This window comes from Palaemon carinicauda, chromosome 33, assembly GCF_036898095.1.
Source record: "Palaemon carinicauda isolate YSFRI2023 chromosome 33, ASM3689809v2, whole genome shotgun sequence".
In the NCBI taxonomy this organism is placed as follows: Eukaryota; Metazoa; Arthropoda; class Malacostraca; order Decapoda; family Palaemonidae; genus Palaemon; species Palaemon carinicauda.
Window position 1 is genome coordinate 10,331,433 of NC_090757.1, and position 25,055 is coordinate 10,356,487.

The following is a 25,055-nucleotide window of genomic DNA, read 5'->3' on the forward strand; positions in this document are numbered from 1 at the left end:
TCGCAGATCCGTTGGCAGCTACCAAGCGGACGTCGGCAGATGTAGACAGACTACGTCGTGCCTTGAAGAGATTCCTTGGCAAAAGAGAACGACAAGCACCTGTGTCTACCAAAAATCGCACGCCCGTTCCTGCATCCTGTAAAAAGAAAAGATTAGAAACATGGGAGGCCACCGCCACAAGCGATGGCCTACTTACACGTTTTTTGGCCACTGACAATCCCTGGCACATTTCTTCGCGGTTGCCCCGAATCTGAAGTGGTAGTAGCAAAACTGTGGCGGATGGGAGGTAGTAAGTGGCTGTAGAAGTCGTTCGTTGGGGCGCGAGCGATTGGTGGGTGGTGGGCGGCTTTGTCGCCGCTTCGGCACGTCACGGGGTAGGCGTGTATGTCCTACGGCATTCATGTCAGCTTCGGTTGACGTTGAATAGGCATCCTCGTCGTCAGGGGTGGAGGCGTTGATGGAGGTCTTGAAGTGGCTGTCCATAAGGGCGTCGGCTTTGGTCATCAAGTCCTTTATGGGTAAACTATCGATATCGGGTATGGCAGCGCGTACAAGTTCGGGTAAACGGCGTATCCAAAGGGCACGAAGTAGGTTCACCTCACGAGGAGAGCTGTCTGCGGCAGGTTGAAGGCGAGCGATACTGGTCATTTCCCTGAGGGCAAGCGAAGCCCTTTGGTCCCCCAACGGTTGTTGCGAGAGCTGAAAAAGCTTTGCTATACGGGCGGCTGGCGACGGCGAGTACTGCTGCAGAAGGTATGTTTTGAGGGCGTCATACGCTATTGGGGTGTTTCCTTGTTCACAAAGTCAGTCGGATATTTCTGGGAAGGTGTCCTCGGGTATCGCCGCGAGAACATAATCCGCTTTGGTGGTTGAGCGAGTCACGCCCCTGATACGAAAGTGGACTTCTGCGCGCTGAAACCAAGCAAACGCCTCTCCACTGGCGAACGGTGAAAGTTTCAATGGGGCGGCCGCAGCGCCAACTGCTGTAGTAGAGTCCGTCTCCGTCATAGTACCAACGATGGAGGGGCGAGGGAGGTGGGGGTGGAAGGCAGTGGGAGCGAGTCGACTTCCGGGGTCACCAATGTGGCGGTGCCGAGTGAGGGTTGTGAACTGAAAGGCAGGATGCAATCAACTGAGTTATATTGTTATAGAACTCTCTCCTTTATATACAAAACCTCAAGGCAACAGGACATAACAAGTTAACAAGACAGACAATGTTACAGAGGAAACAGCAGACATGAATTTTCATGTTCGTTTAGTGCGAGGGAAGAGCGAAGATACAAGCATAATATATGCAAAAGGAATTACAGTATGTACAATTGTGTGACACATGGTTGGTACAATATGGAAAGAATATGCCAGACTATTCGGTGTGTGTATGTGTGTAGACAAGGGAAAATTAACCGTAACCAGAGAGAAAGCTCCAATGTAGTATTGTCTGGCCAGTTAAAAGACCCCATAACTCTAGCGGTAGTATCTTAACGGGTGACTGGTGCCCTGGCCAACCTACTACCATAGACTGACAACAGCCTGGGAGACTGAATCCTAGGCCTAACTTTTGTCAGAGAGGTCACCCCTCCAGCTGAAGAGGACGTGGTGGCATCAGACCCTCCTGCAAGCCTACTACAGGTATCTAAAGAGGTGATATCAGACCCCCAGTGGTGGTTGGAGGAGGAAAACCTGTTACAGGAACACCCCCCCCAGGATCCTTCCCCCATAGTTCATGCTGTTCACAGATGCGTCTCACACATATGGCAATGGAACAGATCACCGGCTTATGGCCAGAAGAAGACAAGCGCTTCCACTTAAATTTCCTGGAAATGAAAGTAGCGGCGCAACTAGCATTATTCCACTTCTTCTCAAAGACTCTTGACAGGTCTCTCCGAGGTATTGATAAGCGACATCTCCATGGTAGTGACCTACATCTCCAAACAAGGAGGTGTAGCCTCTCCTACTATGGAATCTAGCAGTTGAGATTATAAAAGGAACACAGACAGTCCCCGATGATCTCTCTCTTAGCGAGGTTGATCCCCGAGAAGAGAAACGTCATTACAGACCAGCTGAGCCGTCGAGGGACGACAGTTGTTCAAAATGGTCTTTGCGTCCTCTAATGGCGAAGAAACTTGTGACTTTGTGGGGTTCCTCATCTCTGGACATGTTTGCCACCCATCTGAATGACAAACTCCCAGTGTATTACTCTCCAGTCCCAGACCAAGCTTCAGTGATGGAAGACACATTTCAACACCCATGGGACAGTCTGGACTTTTACACGTTTCCACCGTTATGCCTGATTCATCAGACACTGAACAGAGTCAGAACATCCAAGGGAGTCAGAGTAACACTAGTGGCCCCAAGGTGGCCAGCAGCGGAGTAGTATTCAGGCCTCCTGGCTAGTACAGTGGTAATGTGTTTGTCTAGCATTCGCATGGAGGCAGATCTATCCCCGCCCAGGATCGTGACTTTAAGCCGTTTATTGGGGAGACCACTGCTTTGCTTTGGCACCACAGTGGGAAATTGGGTTTGCCCAGCTGATGTGCTGGTGAGCATCTATTTTAATGAAACTGGAACTGAAACCAGACACCTTTAACCTTTACCTTCTCACCGATATACCAAGAGAACTTCCAGAATGGTCAAACCTGCCATGCCAACCTCAAAAATGAAAATTCCACAACTCAGTTCACAGCCTGTCCCTTCACGATTGGAAACTATCCAGCGTCTTCTCTGAAAGAAAGGCTTTTCAAAACCAACTGTGTAGCATCTTTCCGGATACTGTACCTCTGAAGGTCTTCCGCGGCAGTTTACCAGGCAAATTGGAAAATCTTCTGTGATTGGTGTCTTAGGGGCAATATTTCTTCACTCAAGGCCACTACTGTATTCACCTGATTGCAGACTTTTTATTGTTTCTAAGGAACAAGAAGCCCCTCTCCGTCGCTGCGGTGAAAGGCTACCACTCGGCCTTGAGTCAAGTATTCTAGCTGAAAGGTCCGGACCTCTTAGATTCGATAAGAATTTTCGAGCAGTCTTGTCCTCCTCGAGAACTAAACCTCCCTCATGATATGTGACTAGGGTCCTACAGGCTTTAAAGAAAGCCCCGTATGAACCTATGCATAAAGCCTTGGACAGAGACCTCGCCCTGAAGACAGTCTTCCTCCTTGCCTTAGCTTCAGTCAAGAGGGTGAGTGAACTGCATGGTATGTCTCGCCATGTGTCACATTCCAGAAGGTGGAGAGAATTATCTTTGTCGTTTGTTCTGGAATTTGTGTCAAAACTCAAAATCCAGTTGATAATGATATCAGATTTGACTCTTTCATGATCTTGTCTCCCAAAGAGGTAACTGATGACCCGGATGACGTGTTACTGTGTCCTGTAAGAGCAGTACGTAAATATCTAAAAAGGATGTAGTATCCAAGACCCAAAATCTCAAATTTATTTGTGATCACTGGCTGTTCCATAAAGATGGTTACCAAAAATAATATCTCTTTCTAGTTGAGAGAAATCATCATGAGAGCCAATACTCTTAAGTCCCCAGGAAAAGCGTCTTCAAGGGCCCCCTCCTTGAGCACATGATATACATGGACTTGCTGTAGCCCTAGTATTAAACAAAAAAAAACTCAGGAGCTAAAGTCTCCCCATTAAATGACTCTGAAGTTTGTATCCGTACAGGAATAAACTACATATTTCATATAGAATACTGTAATTTGTATTTCTCCTAGCTATACAAACCTGAGTTATTTACCAAAGGTCCTGCCTCAGCCACCTTTTGAGTCTTTAATCAGAAGTTTTAAAGTTAAAGTTGTCTGGTTTCAGTTCCAGTTTCATCAGAATATATGCTCACTAGAATGTCAGTGGCCTCCCCAGTACAGTAAACAGCTTAAACTCACGGTCCTGGGCGGGGATCGATCTGCTGCCATGCGAATGCTAGGCGAACGCGTTGCCACTGATTAGATGCTTGAGACATTCATAACCCAGCAGCATAGCATGATGCAATCAACTGATTCTTTTCTTTTTTTTTTTTTTTTTTGGGCTGTAAGAAACAAAACCAGAAATAACTCCATTAAATAACTCAAGTTTGTATAGCTAGGTAAAATACAAATTATATAAAATTTGTAGTATTGTAGGGAGTGGCCTGCCTCCCAGTGGGAGAGAGATTGTTCCCATTGTAAGAAGAGTCAAAAGGGATCATTCCCCTTCCTCATCTTCTTTTGGTGACAGTAAGAAATGTAGGCTCATTTTCTTCGACGGTCGATATCCCTACCATGCTCCTTGTTTTTTTTTAACCCTCTTAATCTCCAGTCATAGAGGACAATGGCCATGATTTAATTATTGTTGATAATTTTGTGAATGTGCTATAACCTACCCATGTACTGATTGATCACAAGTCATTGCTAGAGATGGATCCCTTGGCTACAGCTACTGCTCTTCCAGTGTCCTATCCAGGCCAAGTGTCCTTGGTCCCCGATTATTCCAATTAGCACAGATCTCCCTCACCTCCCACTAGTGTGCCAAGTGGTGAGTTCTTTATGGTTGGTTTCTGTGGAATGACTTTTCACTTTTAGAGGTTTCACCCATTAAAGTGTCAAAGGTCTCCCCCTCATTCCCATACACAAGCAACACGCCTTAGAGTTAAGACTGCCATCTCCCCATATATGGAGGCAGCCCTGTTAGAGGATCCATTTCCTTTACTTGCTTGTACCTATGATCTGGGCTTGCCTCGTTTTTTCGGTGGTTCTCGGCACTGCTCTCCTCTTACGAGTTCTCAGGACTTGTCTCAGAACTCCCCATCACCTTACATTGACATTGTTTGGACCGCTTCGGCAGTTTCCACAACCACAACTTTGGCTAGACTGAGTTATCTAAGTATTGTTGTTACTTCCCTTTCCAAGCAAACTGTACGCAAGCCAACTGTAACTACTGTACTACACATTCTTTAATTCCGTACCTGTTAGTTACACGTCCCATAACCTTGCTGCATCCTCAGGTTAACATGTTTGTATGTGTCGCTGTCCCTACGTGGGCTGACATAACTGAACGCACTGCCTTTACAGCATGTGATGGTATTCCTCCTCATAAGGATGTCATGTCATATGATAATGCACACACTGATCAATATGTCTACCCAAGTTCGTAAATAAATGGAACCCCTTTGTGTTTGTGTTTTTTCATTAGCTTCGACTTACTATCGGGTAGGTGTTTTTTCATTAGCTTCGACTTACTATCGAGTAGGTGTTTTTTCATTAGCTTCGACTTACTATCAGGTAGCTTCTACCCCCCAAATCTTAACTACCTTGGTCAAGCGCAACAACAATTTCCTATATGAATGACAAACTGGTTATTTTACCGCTACATACTCGAACAAGGACATTGCCTAATGTTCATAATATTCCAGAATTTACACGTTCTTCGGGACACCAGAAACCTATTTCAGGTATTTCTACTTTCAAGGTTCAGGATAGGAAGCGGGCACTGGAGCCTTTACCCGCTTTCCCTCGGGTGGTCCCCCGTCCTCCAAAACCAATGATGTTCTTGTGATAAAACATCGTAGATATGGTCCTCGCAGGAGACGCCCTACGTGTGGCCTTCCTCAGAGAGATCATACTTGTCACACAGGTCGAGGTCTGAGAAATGATTCCTTTTACTCCCTCACATTTGCAAGAGGTAGAGACACTTATTCTTGGAGTGCGTTTGACTCCTCTTATTCTTTCTCTGCCTCCTCTTCCTTCCATTCACAAAATGTCACTAGAGAGAGGAAGGATGTGCAAGGAAAAGTTAAATCATTTGGCGACTGCCACCCTCAAGGTGGAACCTCCAAATACCCCAAAACAAGAGCCTATTCCAGACTTATTATCTCACTACCATTTACGATACCCTGGACTACATGGCGCATGCAGGCACCAGCTCAACTTAAGTAACCCCCCTACAGGTTTCTACATCTGTCAGAAGCAACTCCCCTTATCCTATTCATGAGCTTAATCCGTCACTTGTATACCATAGACGAGATTCCTCGCGCAAATAACCAACAGTCGTTGTGTCATTGACACTATCTTTCCCCAATCGCAGAGTGCTAAACATAGATTTGACATGGCACTTTCAAATTAGACTCTGAACACGCTGAACTTGTTTAACACTCAAGTCAGAGAACTCACTCAAAGTGAGTAGATCCTTAAATAGCTCTCAAAAAAATTTTATGTTCATTCAGGCGCTCATCCAAGCCCACTTCCTATCGACGTTCTTTTTGCCAACTTGCTACCAGCGTACCTAACGACAAATTAACTAACCTACCCTCCATCATCTCTGGACCCCGAGATGCAAAATATAGAGGTGACATTCCTGGCTTAATCACAGTCACAGGAGACTTGAATAAAGAGGACGTCTTCAGGCAGTTCGATGATCTGGCAAGATCTGTAGCCAAGGTCCTGGAGTTTATTCTCTATCAGCCAATTTCCCTAGGGGGCAACTGAATCCTTAAAAGATCCATTGCAACCTTGGCAAGATCCACAAAATAGTTGTCTCCCAGAGATGCGCTCTGTATAAGGAACTCAAACCTGGTGGATTCCCGTTTCCTCCTTTCAGATGTGGCTACTGCAATTGAGAAGATGAAAAGATGATCCATTAAAGTCTTGAAGGCCACTCAGGAATGGCAGAGGCAAGGAACAGTGATATTGCCCTATCAAGCAGGACAATACCCTAGAGACTAACTATATTATATACATATGATCAGGGCCCAAGCCCCCTCTCCACCCAAGCTAGGATCAATGAGGGCCAGGCAATGGATGCTGAAGACTCAGCAGATAGACCTATAGGCTCCCCCCCCCCCACCATCCTTAGCTCACAAGGATGGAAAGGTTGCTGTGACCAATGGAACTAAAGAGTTTGAGCGGCACTCAAACCCCAGTCTGCCGATCACCAGGCAAGGACGTTACCAACAGCCCACCACAACTTATGAGAAGAGCTGCGTCGCCTAGGATGCCCATCTCTCAACAGCCCCTAAAGAACTTGCCATTTAAACACGTTAACCAGCAAAGGTATTTACTTCCTCCTATGTACTTCCAGCAGCCTAAGAAGCAAGACCCTCAGCCCACCTTTTGCCATAGAGGACACTCTTCAGGTCAAAGGAGTCATGGCCATTAGGGCTCCCACTAGGGAGGGCAAATCCCCCAACTTACCACCAGTATGGGAATGCCAACAAAGCCAATAGCATAGGTGGCAGTTCTTCGGGACTGATCCCTGGACCATGAAAGTTCTGCGTTCAGGGAATCTTGTCTTCCATTCGTAGACTGCCCACCCCCTTTGACTCTGACTCAGACAGTCCGACCCTGTTGTTTGAGAGGATCTACAAAGGTCCTCCTCCTACAAGAGGAGGTATCCAAGATGTTGGCCAAAGGAGCCATAGAAGAAGTATTAGATGTCTTCCCAGGCTTCCACAGCAATGTTTTCTTGGTAGAGAAGCTGACAGAAGGTTAAAAACCCATTTACTATGGGTTTCACAGACAGTGCAAGTGCGATTTTTTGCAATTATTCTGTAACGAACAGTCGTATCAATACGAGATGTTGCTATAGGGTATTACACCCAGTGAGGAAATTTATAGGAGTATCATGAATCATTTATTGTAAATAATAAAGACTTTTGTACCTATACCAAGAGGCAAAACTCATTAGCCAAGCAAGAAAACGAACACCAGGTTGGAAGAGCTCCGCCTGCCTACAACCCCCTTCACCTCCAACCCCCATTTTCTTCCTCCCCTCTCCTTTCTTCCCTCACCTGCCCTACGTCTTTCCTTCTCTCTTTCTCTCTCTCTGAATGTTGCTTTGATTTAAACATATTTTTTTACGATTTTTTTTTCTATCAATCTAATAATTATTTACATAACCAATACCATAGAGAGAGAGAGAGAGAGAGAGAGAGAGAGAGATGAGCAAACCAGTGAATAAAGCAGTCAGTCATCTGATAGGTAACAACCGATTGAATTGTTCCATATCTACAACAATAAATATTATAATTAGATAAGATAGATAGATAGATAGAGTGCTGATATTAAAAAAAAATCATACAAAATAAGTTGCAACTTAAGCTACCTTCTCAGAAAGAGAGCATGAAGGGAAGGGAAAGAACGGAGAGGGATGGATGGCGTGGAGGTGGAGAGAGATAGCTTGAAGCAGGGGGAGAGCAGGTGAGGGATGAAAGGAGAGGGAGGGAGGGGGTGGAGGTAGAGGTTCTGTATATTATTGTTCGGTTTTGTGACTGGATGATTGAGATTTTGCCCTTTGGCATAGGGGCAAGTGTCTTTATAATTAATAATTAACGATTCATTATACCCCTATAAATTTCCTCACTGGGTGTAATACCCTATAGCAACATCTCGTATTGATACGACTGATCGTTACAGAATAATTGCAAAAAATCGCACTTGCACCGTCTGTGAAACCCATAGTAGACTTATCACATTTGAACCTGTTTATCTTGCAAGCAAGGTGCAAAATGGAAACTGGCCACTGTTCATTGTAGGTAGTAGGTTGGCCAGGGCACCAGCTGCCCGTTGAGATACTACCACAAGAGAGGTATTGGATCCTTTGACTGGCCAGACAGTAATGCATTGGATCCCTCTCTCTGGTCACGGCTTATTTTTTCTTTGCCTACACTTACACAGAATAGTCTGGCCTATTCTTTACATATTCTCGTCTTTCCTCATACACCTGACAACAATGAGATACTTAACACTTCTTCACCCAAGGGGTTAATTACTGTACTGCAATTTGTTCAGTGTACTTTCCTCTTGGTAAGGGTAGAAGAGACTCTAGCTATGGTAAGCAGCTCTTCTAGGAGAAGGACACTCCAAAATTAAACCATTGTTCTCTAGTCTTGGGTAGTGTCATAGCCTCTGTACCATGGTCTTCCGCTGTCTTGGGTTAGAGTTCTCTTGCTTGAGGGTACACTCGGGCACACTATTCTATCTTATTATTATTATTTTTTTCTTCCTCTTGTTTTTTTGAAATGGTGTTGGGCAGGCTTAATAGAAGGGCCATGGTTGCCTCCTGGTTTATCAAGAGGTTGTCTTTTCCTTTTTCTGATTCTTTTTCTTCTCAAAACCATCCTTACTGTCCTCCCTTCTGTTGAAGTGGCTATCCTAGAGGGTATTTAGCCTTGCATGGTGTATCGGCTCCTCCATGTTGACCAGTTTTTCCGACTTTTTACTATAGTCTATAGGTATCATCAATCACTTTATTTATAATTCTGTACATATTGTTTTTGTTATAATTCTTGTTAATCTAGTTTTTAAGTATGATGTCTCTTTTTTTATTTCTATTAACTCTTATGCTGTCTGGAGACATTGAGCGAAATCCGGGACCAGTACGTCCTAGATTTCGTCAATGTCGTCTTCCGTATTGCAATATTCGTGGTCTTCATGCAAATATCCAAGACCTTACAGTTGCGTCCAGACAGTATGATATTCTTTTGTGCTCAGAAACTTTGGTTTCTAAAATGAGGCACTCATCTGAGCTCCTTATTACTGGTTTTAAGAAGCCAATAATGTTGAAATGTGATGCCATCCCTAGGGCCAGGGGAATGGCGGTGTATATTAGGACCGAGTACCCTGCTTCTCATAAGTCCTACTATCAATGTGGATGTCATGAGATTCAGGTAATAAAAGTTTGTGGCAGGCATAACAACTTTTATTTGTGTTCGATCTACCGGAATCCAGACATGGATGATTCTATCTTCGATTGTCTTCTTACCATTATGGCTAAGATACAAGATGATAGAAAGGCTTCTTTTGTCTTTGTTGGTGATTTTAATGCTTACCATAGGGAGGGGTTAAGTTCTATCTCTCCTACCGATCGCCATGGCTTAAGAGTTTTAGACTTTGCCTCTGAATCAGGCTGTGAGCAAATCATAAATGAAGCTACTCACAGGACTGGTAATTTCTTGGACCTCGTATACACTGACTCCCCTGGCGTTATAACTAGTAAGATTGGTTCTCCAGTCGGGACATCTGATCATGCCTTGATTTCATTAGTAGTGAAGACTGAGCAGCCTGTCCCTGATATATCATACTCTTGTAAAATTTATATGAAATCCCAAGCCGACTGGAATGGGATTTTGCATGATCTTTTGTGCTTGAATTGGTCACAATTATATAGTAGTGTAGATCCTGTTGTCCCTTTGAATGATAATCTAGTCAACATAATTGATAGGTGTGTCTCTTCTCGTGTGCTAAGGTACTGTATCGAGTGAAGGACAAACCGTGGTTCAATGATGATTGTAGACGTGCTTATTTGGAGAAGCAGGAGGCCTATCACCTTTGGAAGGGTAACAGATCAGATTTGACCTGGAACAACTATACTCAGCTTCGAGCTTTTGCTCAGAGAGTTTATGCCTCAACTGAAAAGGAGTACAATTTAACCATAAAAGAAACCCTTTCTGGTACAACTCAGGAACATAAATGGTGATCTACCCTTAAATCTGCACTCTTTGGTGTAGATGCAACAGTTCCTCCATTACTTAAACCAGATGGCTCAGTCACTCACTGTCCAAAGGAAAAGGCAACCCTTCTTATTCCTGATCTAGATATTAATCTTTGGCACCGTCGTTTAATTAGTTCATTATGCATGTTGCATAAGATTTTGACAGTAAACAGAGTAATGAAAAACTTGAACTTCCTCATTCCTGTTTTCCTGAGGTTAAACTAACTAGTTTAGCTTTTCGATCTCGTGAGATTAAAGCTCTGTTGATGGACCTTGATGCTTATGGAGGTGTAGACCCAAATGGTATTTTTCCTTTGTTTTTTATAAAGACAGCAGATTCTTAGCTCCAAAGTTATCTGTTATTTTGCGTAAGTTAGCAAGAGGAGGAGCTTTTAGCACTTGTTGGAGAATTGGTAATGTTACTCCTCTATGTAAATGTGTTTGTGGTAGCTCAAGTCCCACTGATTACCGCCCAATTTCCATAACTCCCATATTATCTAAAGTTTTTGAAAGACTCCTGGCAAAACGTCTTAATAGGTTTGCTGAAGGTAATCATCTACAGTGAACCCTCGTTTATCGCGGTAGATAGGTTCCAGACGCGGGCGCGATAGGTGAAAATCCGCGAAGTAGTGACAGCATATTTACCTATTTATTTAACATGTATATTCGGACTTTTAAAACCTTCCCTTGTACGTAGTACTGTTAACAAACCACCCTTTAATGTACAGAACACTTAATGCATGTACTACAGCACCCTAAACTAAAACAGGCACAAATATTAAAGGCGATTTTATATCATGTGTTTCCTAAACACCTAAAAAGCACGATAAAAAATGGCAACCAATGTTTTGTTTACGTTCATCTCTGATCATAATGAAGAAACAAACTCATTTAGTGTACACATATATGTACGTATGGTTAGTTTTTGCATCGATTATATTGATTATACAGTACTGTATGTTGATTTTTTTATTACCAATGTTTTAGTTTACGTATTTTTCTTAGGACTTCCAAATGAAATCTTTTTCTTTATGACGCCGCCTGAAACGACGGCGTGTACGCTCAGTAAACAACCACGCTCAGAACAAACAAGGCATTTAACGCGCATGATGATAGTGATAAATAATGATACAGTACATACAGTATTTACAGTAAAAGCATTTACAAAATATGTTACCTTACAAATATAAATTATACAGTACTTGTACGTAGCAAAGCAGGAAAACAATTTGAGAGAGAGAGAGAGAGAGAGAGAGAGAGAGAGAGAGAGAGAGAGAGATTGTTTTACGTACGTAAATGTAAATTTTAAACAAAAAAAATATGATAGGTTACAACATGTAGACTTTTAAAACCTTCCCTTTAACTTAATGCATACAGTACGTACATTACTAAACTATAAAACAGGTTAAAGTAAAAAATAAAGATTGTTACTGTACTCACCACGAAAGAAGTTCAAGAAAAACTTGAATGACGATGGCGATGAATTTGCTGCACAGTAGAAATGATGATGATGAAGCTGATGATGTGTTCTACTGTGCAGTCAATGATAGTATTTTACGTCTCTTCAGACGGAGGTGTCTTTTCCTGGGACACCTCTTCAACTTCTTCAATTTCTTCCGAAGGCGTACTAGCAGGAGGAACTGGCTCTTTTTTGCGAGGCTGAAAAAACATTGTGATCGGAAGTTGTTGCCGCTGCTTCTTTTTTCGATCCAAGAGCATCCTGTAGGGAGTCGTGATGTCATCAACCTTGTTGCAGAATTGCATCGAGCGAACCATATCCTCGTCCCACTCTTGCAACATTTCTTTCGCCTCCTTCATATGGTTGCAGAACTTGGCGAGCCGTTCTAATGTTAAGCCCGTTTCTTCGACATTTTCTTGGGTCTCTTCCTGGGTACCCTCACTCTCTTCCTCACTTGCCGATTTCGTCAGGTCTTCGAGGTCTGCGTCAGTTAGGGGCTGGGAATGGCAGTCCAACAACTCGTCGACGTCTTCAGTCGTCATGTCGCCAAACCCGTCGCCCCCAATTATGGCAGCCAACTGCACAGATTTCCGTATTGCAGAGTGTTGGATTTCCGACGGAGTAAATCCCTTGTCGTCGTAAACAATATCGGGCCACAACTTCTTCCAGCTCGCATTTACGGTTGCAGGTTTCATCTCTTGAAGTGCCTTTTGAATATTCTGCAGGCACGTGGCTATGGTGTACTGCCGCCAGTACGCCTTCAAGTTGAAGTCTTCATCCTCGTCATCTTGGGCAGCATCCACACACGCAACGAGGTCCGCCAAGGTATTCTTCGTGTAGAGGGCCTTGAACGCCCTGATAACCCCCTGGTCCATTGGTTGAATTAATGACGTGGTGTTGGGTGGTAGGAACTCAACCTGAACGCCCTCACGCGACAGGTCAGTTGCGTGTCCACCAGCGTTATCCATAAGGAGAAGGATCTTGAATGGCAAGCCCTTCTCTAAGAGATATTCATGGACTTGCGGGATGAAACACTGGTGGAACCAGTTGGAGGTCAGCATCTTCGTAATCCATGCTTTTTGATTATGCATCCAGTACACGGGAAGGAGATTCTTATTTTTGTTTTTCAAAGCGCGAGGATTTTTCGACTTATAAATAAGCCCCGGCTTTAACAAAAATCCAGCAGCATTGCCACACATCACGAGGGTAACGCGATCCTTGAATGCCTTAAAGCCAGAGGCTTTGGCTTCCTCTTTGAACAGGAAAGTTCGCGACGGCATTCTCTTCCAAAACAAGCCGGTTTCATCCATATTAAAGACTTGTTCCGGCTTGTATCCACCTTCAGCGATAATGTTCTTGAAAGTCTGGTTCACGTAAGTTTCAGCAGCGGCAGTGTCAGCGGAAGCAGACTCCCCATGCAGGGAAACGCTTTTCAGGGCGAAGCGTTTCTGAAACTTCGCGAACCATCCTTTGCTTGCGGAAAAACGTTTCTGAGGCTGGGAATCAGTGGATGTCCCTGGTTGAGGATCATCTGCATCATCATCATCTTCAGCAGGGTTGCCGTCGTCCTCTTTAGGTTCCTTTGCAGCAAAATTCTCATACAAGCTCAAAGCCTTTGTTTGGATGGTGTTCGTATCCAACGCTATGTTCTTCTTCCGGCAGTCGGCAATCCACACAGCTAAAGCACCTTCCATGCGTACGATCGTTTTATTACGCGTTGTAACGACTCGCTTCGCTGATCTGCTAAAGGTGATTGCAGCAGTCTTTCTAATGTTCGCCTCGTCCTTCTTGATGTAGCGAACGGTGGATTCGTTGATGCCAAAATGGCGGCCGGCGGCCGCGTAACTTCTACCATCTTTTAACATGTCGAGAAGCGTAACCTTCTCAGCTATCGTCATCATTCTTCGGTGGCGTTTAGGCTCACTACCAGCCTTACTAGAAGCAGAACGCTTGGGAGCCATTGTAACAGAAAGTTCAACAAAAAGTTCAACTTAAAACAGTCGCACACAGCACAGATTAAACTTCACAAAGTTAAGAACGTCTACTCAGCAATACGCGGAAAGAGAAAGTGAACGATGCAGCCCCGCGAGAACTTTGATGCTGCGGGTAGAAGATGCGGGCAAAACACCAATCACAGGCTAGATAACAAAACTTGAGTTTTGATTCGTCATCTATCAGCGCTTGAACCAATCACAACCCGTCTTAGTACTATGGCGCGTTGGTTGCTCATAGAAGATGCCCCCGCGCATACTGAACGTACGTAGATTAAGTACAATACAGTACCGTAATAATAATAAATAATGATAATAATACTGTACAGTAATAATAATAATAATAATGATTAATAATAATAACAATAATAATTTTATTAACAACAACAACAATAATAATAATAATAACAATAATAATAAAAATTTACGTACGTACGCTATTTTACGCTCTCTCTCTCTCTCTCTCTCTCTCTCTCTCTCTCTCTCTCTCTCTCTCTCTCTCTCTCTCTCTCTCTCTCTCTCTCTCGTACGCTTACAGTACTTATTCGAAATGTGATTTTTGCAACAAAGAATATTATTGGATGCAGTACTGTACTACGTACGTATACATACAAAAGATTCATGGAAAAGAAGCACATCCATTACAGTACACACCATTCTAATATGGTATGACTGCATCTGATTTGCGTTTCATGTTCGATTTAATTTTACTACGTACTGAATTATCGTATGATCACATTCTCTTTTCGTGTTTTATTTCTTTCTGTGCTGAATTATATATCATATGTAATGCAATGAACAATCAGTAAGAGCAGATATTACTAATTACAGTATTAATGGAATTACAGGTAACAAAATATCGTATTTGGTTATCTTCAGATTTCGCGGTATTTTCGAATTTTCCGGAAAATCCGCGATATGTATATATATATGGGTTATGGGAAAACCCCGCGAAGTGGTGAATCCGCGGTTGTCGAACCGCGAAGTAGCGAGGGTTCACTGTACTCCCTAGTTTGCAATTTGGTTTTCGTAAAGGCCTTGGAGCATGTGATGCCCTTCTTACAATCTCCAATGCAGTACAGAAATCCCTTAATTGTGGTCAGGAAGTTCGTATGATTGGCCTTGATTTTAGTGCTGCCTTTGACCGTGTTAATCATGAGGCCCTTGTTTTCAAACTGAAACAGTTGGGAGTGGGTGGGTCGTTTTTTAGCATTATTATTGATTTTTTAAGTAATAGATCTCAAAGAGTTGTTGTTGATGGGCACCATAGTGAGTATAGGAATGTGATATCCGGTGTTCCACAGGGTAGTGTTCTTGGCCCATTACTTTTCATACTATATACACATGACATGTGGTTTGGCCTAGAAAACAAGCTTGTTGCATATGCAGATGATGCTACTCTCTTTGCATCAATTCCATCCCCTGAATGTAGATCTTGGGTTGGTGAATCCCTTAATAGAGATTTAGCTAAAATTAGTGCATGGTGCAAATTATGGGGTATGAAGTTGAATCCTAACAAAACTCAAAGTATGATTGTAAGTAGGTCAAGGACGGTGGCTCCTCAACATCCGGACCTCAGTATTGATAATGTTTCTTTAAATTTGTATGACTCTCTTAAAATTTTAGGTGTGATTCTCGACAGCAAATTTACTTTTGACAAACACATTTGGTCTTCTTCAGTTGCACAAAAAATTGGCTTATTGAGAAAATCTTACTAGATTTTTGGTGATCAATCTATTCTGAAGAAGTGTTTTAATTCTTTCATTCTACCTTGTTTTGAGTATTGTTCTCTTGTCTGGTGTTCAGCTGCTGATTCTCATCTTAATTTGTTGGACAGAAACTTACGGTCTATTAAATTTCTTATTCCTGATCTAGATATTAATCTTTGGCACCATCGTTCAATTAGTTCATTATGCATGTTGCATAAGATTTTTCATAACTCTGACCATCGTTTACATTCAGATCTCCCTGGACAATTCTATCCTGTTCGTAATACTAGGCAGGCAGTTAATTCTAATAACCTGGCTTTCTCCATGATGAGGCTCAATACTACACAGTATGTTAGAAGTTTTATTCTAGCTGTTACCAAGTTGTGGAATTATCTTCTTAATCGGGTAGTTGAATCAGTAGAACTTCAAAAGTTCAAAGTTGGAGCAAATGTTTTTACGTTGACCAGGTTGACATGAATCTTTTTATTGTTTATATATGACATATCTGTTTTTGAACGTTAATAGTTTATATAGGACATATCTGTTTTGACGCTGTTACTGTTTTTAGAATGATATACAGTATTGTTAATTTATTCTCATCATTTATTTATTTCCTTATTTCCTTTCCTCACTGGGCTATTTTTCCCTGTTGGAGCCCTTGGGCTTATAGCATCTTGCTTTTCTAACTAGGGTTTTAGCTTGGCTAATAATAATAATAATAGGCCATCAGGAAAAAAGTCTTCCTGTTGACCATAGACCTAAAAGACACGCTAAGTACTTTCAGGTCCCTATCCATCCAAGATCAAGAAAGTACCCAAGGTTCCCCTTCAGAGACAGCATCTTCCACTTCAAGGTGCTGTGCTTCTGCCTTTCCACTGCACCTCAGGTCTTTTCCAAGATGTTTGTCCTTTTCTCAGCCTGGGCTCATGTCATAGTCATCAGGCATCTGAGGTATCTGAAAAACTGACTTCTTCTGACAGTCTTTCGAGCCTTGCTTGCCAAGCACCAAGATCTTTTGTATGTATACGTACGTAGTACTGCATCCAAGAATATTCTTTGTTGCAAAAATCACATCTCGAATAAGCGTACATATCCTACAACAAAACAAGCGTAAAATAGCGTACGTAAAGCATACTGTATATAGTACCTTATATTTGAATTTGTAACTACTACGTAGCATGTAAGACGGACTGTGATTGGTTCCAGTGCTGATAGATGACGAATCAGCTCCCAAGTTTTGTAATCTAGCCTGTGATTGGTGTTTTCACCGCTTCTCCGATCCACAGCATCTTCTCGCGGCCACTTTGTTTGCCGCTCTCTCGTTACTGTGTAACTTTAATCTGTGCTGTGCGTGACTGTTTGAAGTTGAACTTTTTGTTGAACTTTCTGTTTAACCCCAACAATGGCTCCCAAGCGTTCAATGGCTCCCAAGCATTCTGCTTCTACTAAGGCTGGTAGTGAGCCTAAACGCCACCGAAAAATGATGACGATTGCTGAGAAGGTGACACTTCTCGATATGTTGAAAGAAGGCAGAAGTTACACGGCTGCAGCCCGCCATTTTGGAGTGAACGAATCCACCATTCGCTACATTAAGAAGGACGAGGCGAACATTAGAAAGACGGCTGCCATCACCTTTAGCAGGTCAGCGAAGCGAGTTGTTACCGCTCGTAATAAAACGATCGTCCGTATGGAAGGTGCTTTAGCAGTCTGGATTGCCGACTGCCGGAAGAAGAACATAGCCTTGGATACGAACACCATCCGAACCAAGGCTTTGGGTTTGTATGAGAATTTTGCGGCAAAGGAACCTCAAGACGACGATGGCGACCATGCTGAAGAAGACGAAGATGATGTACTAGATGAACCTAAAGCAGGGACATCCACTGATTCCTAGCCTCAGAAACAACATTTTCCCGCCAGCAAAGGATGGTTTGCGAAGTTTCAGAAACGCTTCGCCCTGAAAAGCATTTCCCTGCATGGCGAGGCTGCTTCCGCTGACACTACCGCTGCTGAAACTTACGCGAATGAGGCCTTTAAGAACATTATCACTGAAGGTGGATACAAGCCCGAACAAGTGTTTAATATGGATGAGACCCGTTTTTTTGGAAGAGAATGGCGTAGCGAACTTTCCTGTTCAAAGAAGAAGCCAAAGCCTCTGGCTTTAAAGCATTCAAAGATCGTGTTACCCTTGTGATGTGTGGCAATCCTGCTGGATTTTTGCTAAAGCCGGGGCTTATTTACAAACCGAAAAACCCTCGCGCTTTGAAAAATAAAAATAAGAATCGCCTTCCCGTGTACTGGATGCATAATCCAAAAGCATGGATTACGAAAATGCTGACCTCCAACTGGTTCCACCAGTGTTTTATCCCGCAAGTCAGTAAATATCTCTTAGAGAAGGGCTTGCCATTTAAGATCCTTCTCCTTATGGATAATGCTGGTGGACACGCAACTGATCTGTCGCATGAGGGCATTCAGGTTGAGTTCCTGCCACCCAACACAACGTCATTAATTCAACCGATGGACCAGGGGGTTATCAGGGCGTTCAAGGCCCTCTACACGAAGAATACCTTGGCGGACCTCGTTGCGTGTGTGGATGCTGCCCAAGATGATGAGGATGAAACATTCAATTTGAAGGCGTACTGGCGGAAGTACACAATAGCCACGTGCCTGCTGAACATCCAGAAGGCACTGAAAGAAATGAAACCTGCTACTGTTAATGCGAGCTGGAAGAAGTTGTGGCCCCAGATTGTTTACGATGACGAGGGATTTACACCTGCTGAGATTCAACACTCTGCAATACGCAAATCTGTGCAGTTGGCTGCGATAATTGGAGGTGACGGGTTTGGCGACATGACGACGTCGACGAGTTGTTGGACTGCCATTCCCAGCTGCTAACTGACGCAGACCTCGAAAACCTGACGAAATCGGCCAGTGAAGAAGACAGTGAAACACAGGAAGACACCCAAGAAAATGTCGAAGAAACGGGCTTAACATTAGAACAGCTTGCCAAGCTCTGCAACCTTGCGAAGGAGTTGAAAGAATTGTCGCAAGAGTGGGACGAGGATATGGTTCATTCTATGCAATTCTGCAACAAAATTGATGAAGACATGACTCCCTACAGGATGCTCTTCGAGCGAAAAAAGAAGCAGCGGCAGCAACTTCCAATCACAATGTTCTTCCAGCCTCGCAAAAAAGAGCCAGTTCCTCCTGCTACTATGCCTTCGGAAGAAATTGAAGAAGTGTCCCGGGAAGAAGTTGAAGAGGTGTCCCAGGAAAAGACACCTCCGTCTGAAGAGACGTAAAATACTATCATTGGCTGCACAGTAGAAGACATCATCAGCTTCATCATCATCATTTCTACTGTGCAGCAAATTCATCGCCATCATTATTCAAGTTTTTCTTCAACTTCTTTCGTGATGAGTACAGTAACAATCTTTATTTTTTTATACTACTTTAATATTCTAACATTTTAATATTTGTGCCTGTTTTAGTTTAGGGTACTGTAGTACATGCATTAAGTGTTCTGTACATTAAAGGGTAGTTTGTTAAGAGTACTACGTAAAGGGAAGGTTTTGAAAGTCTGAATATACATGTTATAACCTATCATATTTTTTTGTTTATTACATTTAAAACTCCTCTCTCTCTCTCGTAAATTATCATTCGGTCATTAGCGGCAGTTTGTTATTGTTGATTAAACGCCAAAAAAAAAAAGAAAAAAAATATTTTTCCTGCTTTGCTACCTATGTAGAATTTTATATAGATACGGTAAATAATATTTGTAATAACATATTTACTAAAAGCTTTTAATATCCTTATTTATCACTTTCATTATGCGCGTTTAATGCCTTCGTTTGTTTATTACAATCAAAGATGGAGCGTACAGTAAACGAATGGAAGGTTTCCGTTTCAGGCGGCGTCATAAAGAAAAACATTATATAAATGGCATTCATTTCATTTATTTAGAAGTCCTAAGAAGAATTAAGTAAAACATTGGTAATAACGAAATCAACATATAATCAATATAATCGATGTAAAAACTAACCTATACACAGATGTGTAAATGCGTTTGTTTCTTCATTATGATCAGAGATAAACGTAAACAAAACATTGGTTGTCATTTTTTATCGTGCTTTTTGGCGTGTTTAGGAAACGCATGATATAAAATTGCCTTTAATATTTGTGCCTGTTTTAGTTTAGGGTACTGTAGTACATGCATTAAGTGTTCTGTACATTAAAGGGTAGTTTGTTAACAGTACTACGTAAAGGGAAGGTTTTAAAAGTCTGAATATACATGTTAAATAAATACGTAAATATGGTGTCCCTACTTCGCGGATTTTCAGCTATCGCGGTCGGGTTTGGAACCTATCTACCGCGATAAACAAGGGTTCACTGTATCTATTCTTCAGCCTGGGGTCTGCCAAAACAGTGTTAGGAGGCGGCGGCAGAATTGCCGCCACCTCCCAACAGGGGAGAAACTTCGTTTCAGTATCGGCGCCATCCTAGGCAGCAGAAGAATATCTATTCTTCAGCCTAGGGTCTGCCGAAACAGGACTAGTCTTCTAGACCACAGGGGAGAAGGTGACGGCATCATACAACCACTTCAAGTGCGGCGTGGGGAGGCGTAGCCTCCTAAGCTGGCAGCTGAAAGCCGGCAGGGGAGCGACTACTCACCCTGCTGCTCGGCCGTGGGCAAAAAGACTGAATACTCTGAGGTTCTGACGAAAAACCAAAGCCGGCTATCCGTCGGCAAGGGTAAGAGACAGAGAACACTAGCCTAGTCAAGCCGAAGTGTCTACTCTATGGCAGGACCAAGATAGGGTTGTCGCCTATGGCGGCACTCAGAGGGAAGGAGGGATTACCCTTAAATCTCCACAGGAGACGAGTATCGAGTTATATAATAATTCTAGGAGATATCTATCTCCGCATGAATTGATAAAACAATACACGAGAGTAAACTGGAAACATGTATGAAAGTATACTAAACCGCATAGGCTAGGTAGCCTAGCGCAAGGCGAGATTTCGTTACCTAAATCGCCGAAACTCTAACGTATACCATCGATAAAAGGAAGAGGAAATATATGCAAAATTATGTATATCTTTACAAGTATAATTGTGCCTATAATTGTAATAATTGTTCATAATTTATTAATGCTATTACAACTAGGAATGTCGTTCTATATCATGTATGAAAGTAAACTGAAGCGCGTAGGCTAGGTAGCCTAGCGCAGGGCGAGGTTCGGTTACCTAAATCGCCGAAACTCTAATGCATACGATCGACATAATATATAACTTCCTAGTATAATCTTAATTAAATAGCTTCATAATTATTCATGCTATTACAACCGGGAGTGTCGTTCAGCTAACTAAATAACACATGCGTCATGAACGACAGCGCCCATGGCGCCTCCAATGATCGGCTAAGCTCGGAACACTTAAAATTATTCTAATTTCTTTGTGAAGCAGGAGCTAAAAATTATACACTGTAAAGAATAAATACTCAACTTTCCAGAGGCAGAAGAAGTTGGAGATTACATGATTAATCCTCAGATAATCAAACACAGTCGTTAGAGCAACAGGGAAAACCACCGTGCGAATTCGCTATGAAAATAGAAATAAGCGCCATCTTGGATACAGCGCCATCTGGATACTCGTAATAGTACAGGAGGAAGGGTAACCTTGATAACGGCTCCCCTTCTATTTTCGCCACTTTTCCCCCTCGAAACGAAAACGCTATTCGGGGTGAAGATTGTTGTGTGTCGTATCAAGATATACGTCCCCTGATATTATGCGATATCCTCAAGAGAAATTTTAAGGATATTCGCACCAGGAGTTAGACATCTGGAAACCTCAAGGTTAATTCTCTGGAATATCACTGTAGCCAAATACTGTATCCCTTAGAAAGCTACCAATAGGAACCTTCCATCAGGACGACATGGCTTGAGCCCAAAAACCCATTTCATATTCTACTTAACAGCCCTTTATAAAAGAAGACACTTGCCTTAGTTGTTAAATAACACTAAACCAGTAAGAAATAATTATTTAAGTATGTTATGCATCAATTAAATTTAAATCACCTTAGAAATTAGTTGGGAGACTGGAAAATCAGTACTCTGAAGGAACTTTCCATGTGGTAAAGGCACTTGTCGCCCTCCATCCCTAATCACCATTACATAATAATTTAATTGGTTAAATTCCTCCTTTCTATAAAAAAAAAATTGCCATGAAAACATTTAATTTCAATAACCTAACCAAATAAATTATCCAACATTTATTGCATTCCATGCTGTAATTACCATAACTATATATTGCATTCATTGTTTTAACTTAATTTTAAACTTCAATGTACTGTAATACATGTTGAGAACTTATCAGTTCTAAAGTCTTCTTAACTCTTTCAGACTCTTCGAGAACAACCAAGAGCTGCTAGGTTTCTTTAACAAGTTCAAGCAGTACCGTACACGTGATGAACAAGCAGAATCTTTGGAACTGGCAGAGCATGCGACAATTGTCATGAATTCAATTGATGAGGGAATCAAAGCTATGGATAATGTCGACTTCTTCTTTGACCTACTCCACCAGATAGGCGCATCACATCGTAAAATCCCTGGGTTCCAAAAGGATTACTTTTGGGTAATCATTTACTCCTGTGCATGAATTTGTTTGTACATATGCATCATACATTTATTAATAGATTTCTTTTGTAATATACTGTATTACATGATACAACTTACCTTCAGGAAGTAACAACAGAATTATTGTACTGTACTCAAAATCTGGTGTGAAATTACATTTTTTTTTTCCTTTTCTTAAATTTTTTCCTGCACTACCTGTAGTTCAGGACTACTGTATAATGTGTATGGTGGCATATTTGATATTCAAACCATTGGGATATCCTTACCTAAATAATTAGTAAATGCTAAAAATTGTATTACTTGCAAATTTTTAAAAAATTACAAAATGTATGGAAAAACACTGATCTTTACTTCACTTGGCAAAAATCTTCAAATCCCTCAGAATTGATTTATGGAATTTGGGTTATGTAGCCCAGTGCTGGGGCTGGGTGGCCATTCAGTAAATTGTAAGAACTGGGAGAACGCTTTATAATTGCACTATGAAGTAAAGTCGATATATAACACGACTCCGCTATTAATTGATTAGTGGCACTAAGAGGTGGGATACCCCCCTCCAGGACACCAACCACATAAGATAGACCATTTCACTTGGTGTTGCGAGAACCCCTATGCCATGCAAAGTAGTTGGATAACTTCCAAGCCTGAAGATGTGGCAAAGCTACTGTTCCGTTGGATATCTGCACATGTGGTTCTTTATAAAGAACGAGGAGTGGAGGGAGCTCTCTCGTTGTGTTTGTGAGCCGATGTAGAAGGTTCTGGAACCATTTTGCATGCTGCCGCATCGGGGATATAGAGTCAACGAAAAGTCTTGCCATGTCAATAATTTGTTCAGCTCTTCCTTATCTTCCTTACTAGAAAGCAGGCGGAAAGGACATATCGATGTTTAGATTGACTCCCATGAATTGGAAGGTGTCTTGTCAGAACACTTGGGGATCTGGTACTAGGGAGCAGTATCCCGGAATGTTCCGTCTGAGAGACGTCGTGGAAAGGTTTGTTGTTGGCAAACCTCGCAAAGTCAAGCCTTTGTTGGTTATCTGTTGATTCCAAGACCACTTATGGCTATCTATCTGAGTCTTCCTGCTCAGTCTATCCAGCAAGAAGTTCTCTCGCTTGGAATACAGCAATCTGAGAGGGCTACCAAGTTTTCTTCCATCCTATTATCTCTACAACCAGATGGCTCCAGGGTTGTGAAAAATACCTATTTGATTGTGTACATAAGGTATCACCATGGTGTTGTTGCTGATCAGTACCACAGAGATTCCAGTAAAGGGCTCTTGGAAGAGTTTGAGAGCTAAAAGGTTGTCTCATTCCAGGTTTATGTGGCAGTGTTGCTTGGCTTCGGACCAATGTTCAGAGATGGTAAGGTGCAATAGGTGAGCCCCCCTTCTTTTGATGCATCCATAACGAATATCCATCTTGCGGGAGGAGAGAGATCTATTCCCCTGACTAGGTTGGTATCTGATACTAACCACTGCAGGTCTCTACTATTCAAACCCAATAGGGACCAGTAGATCCAGAGTGTCTTTGTGATGAGACCAGAATGTTTTCAACTGCCACTGGAGAGTTTGAGTGTGAAGGCAACTGTTGGGAACCAGGGCCTCCAAAGAGGCGCAGTGTCCGTCGTTGGTATTCGTCTCATTTTAGAAATAGTTCTGCTATTCATTTCATTCTCTCCAATCCTGTTAAGGATGGGAAGACTTTGCCTAAATAGTGTCTATGTTCATCCCTAAGTATACCAGGTTTGTGTTGGTTGTTAAGAGGACTTCTCAAGAATACCATGACCCTCCCCCCCCTAATCGTGGCAACATTCAAGGAGTCTGCCTTGATGAGCGGGTAGAGATTCCCTCAATTCTGCTAGTATCAGGCTGTCGTTTAAGCGACGAAGCAGGCAGTTCCATTCTTGTGTGCCCAAGCTGACACCATAGGGAAAATCCTTGGTTGAGAATTTGCAGTGCTGTGGACAGGCCAAAGCATAGCCCTTTGAACTGTTGTGTGTGTGTTGGGTGAGAACCTTAGGTACTTCCTTCAGGATGGATGAATGGGGATCTGGAAGTACACATCTTTAAGATCCAGTGTTAGCACTAAGTCTTTTGGTCTGAAGGGCTGTCTGACCATCACGGCTACCTCTATCTTGAACAAGGTTTGTTGAACAAACTCATTTGGAACAGAAATCTATGACAAGTCTCCAGCCTCTAGATGCCTTATCTATAAAGAAAGGGTGACTGAAGCAGGCTGGAAACCCATGTTGGACCTCCTGGAGTGTTCTTCTCCAGCATGGTCCGGTCTTCGGTCTGAAGGGCCAGTTCCTCCGTGTATCTAATTGCGTAGGAACTCTTGTTCACAGGATGAGATGTTAGAGGAGGGAGCGGGTGCTATACTGCCCTGAGGACGGAGTTTGACCAAGGTTCAGACACGTGGGACATCCATCTCTGCCATATGCTCTATAGACATCCTCCTAGAAGAGGTCACCTGCTCACTTAGCTAGATAGTTGGGTGTGTAAAAGCGAGCAAGACTCGTCCATAAGACAAGGAACTGTGTCTTGTCGAAATAGCACATCCTAGAGAAAATACTCCTGCTCATCATTTCTCCCATAGGAGATTGGCGAGCAAGTTTCATCTCTCCTACATGCGCAGACTGTTCTCAAGCCCGGATGTGAAGGAACAGCAGGTTCTGCCTTGATTTGCATTATGCTTCCACATGCTGAAGCAATATAGAAAAAGCCCTCCTGATCGTTACACGTCTCGAGTGATGTTGGCGAGAAGTCTCTGCACTCCCAGGGAAGAAGGCCTTCAACTCATGAGTAAG

The 25,055-nt window shown here is 42.6% G+C and overlaps 1 long non-coding RNA gene across 2 annotated transcripts in view; it reads left to right on the forward strand.

The window, feature by feature from the left end:
* LOC137625841 (uncharacterized) overlaps positions 1-25,055 on the forward strand; it is a 43,194-nt gene that overhangs the window by 7,050 nt on the left and 11,089 nt on the right. For both annotated transcript variants that reach the window (XR_011040921.1, XR_011040922.1), the window contains exon 2: positions 22,016-22,247. This is a non-coding gene — a long non-coding RNA (uncharacterized lncRNA). The remainder of the gene's footprint in view (positions 1-22,015; positions 22,248-25,055) is intronic.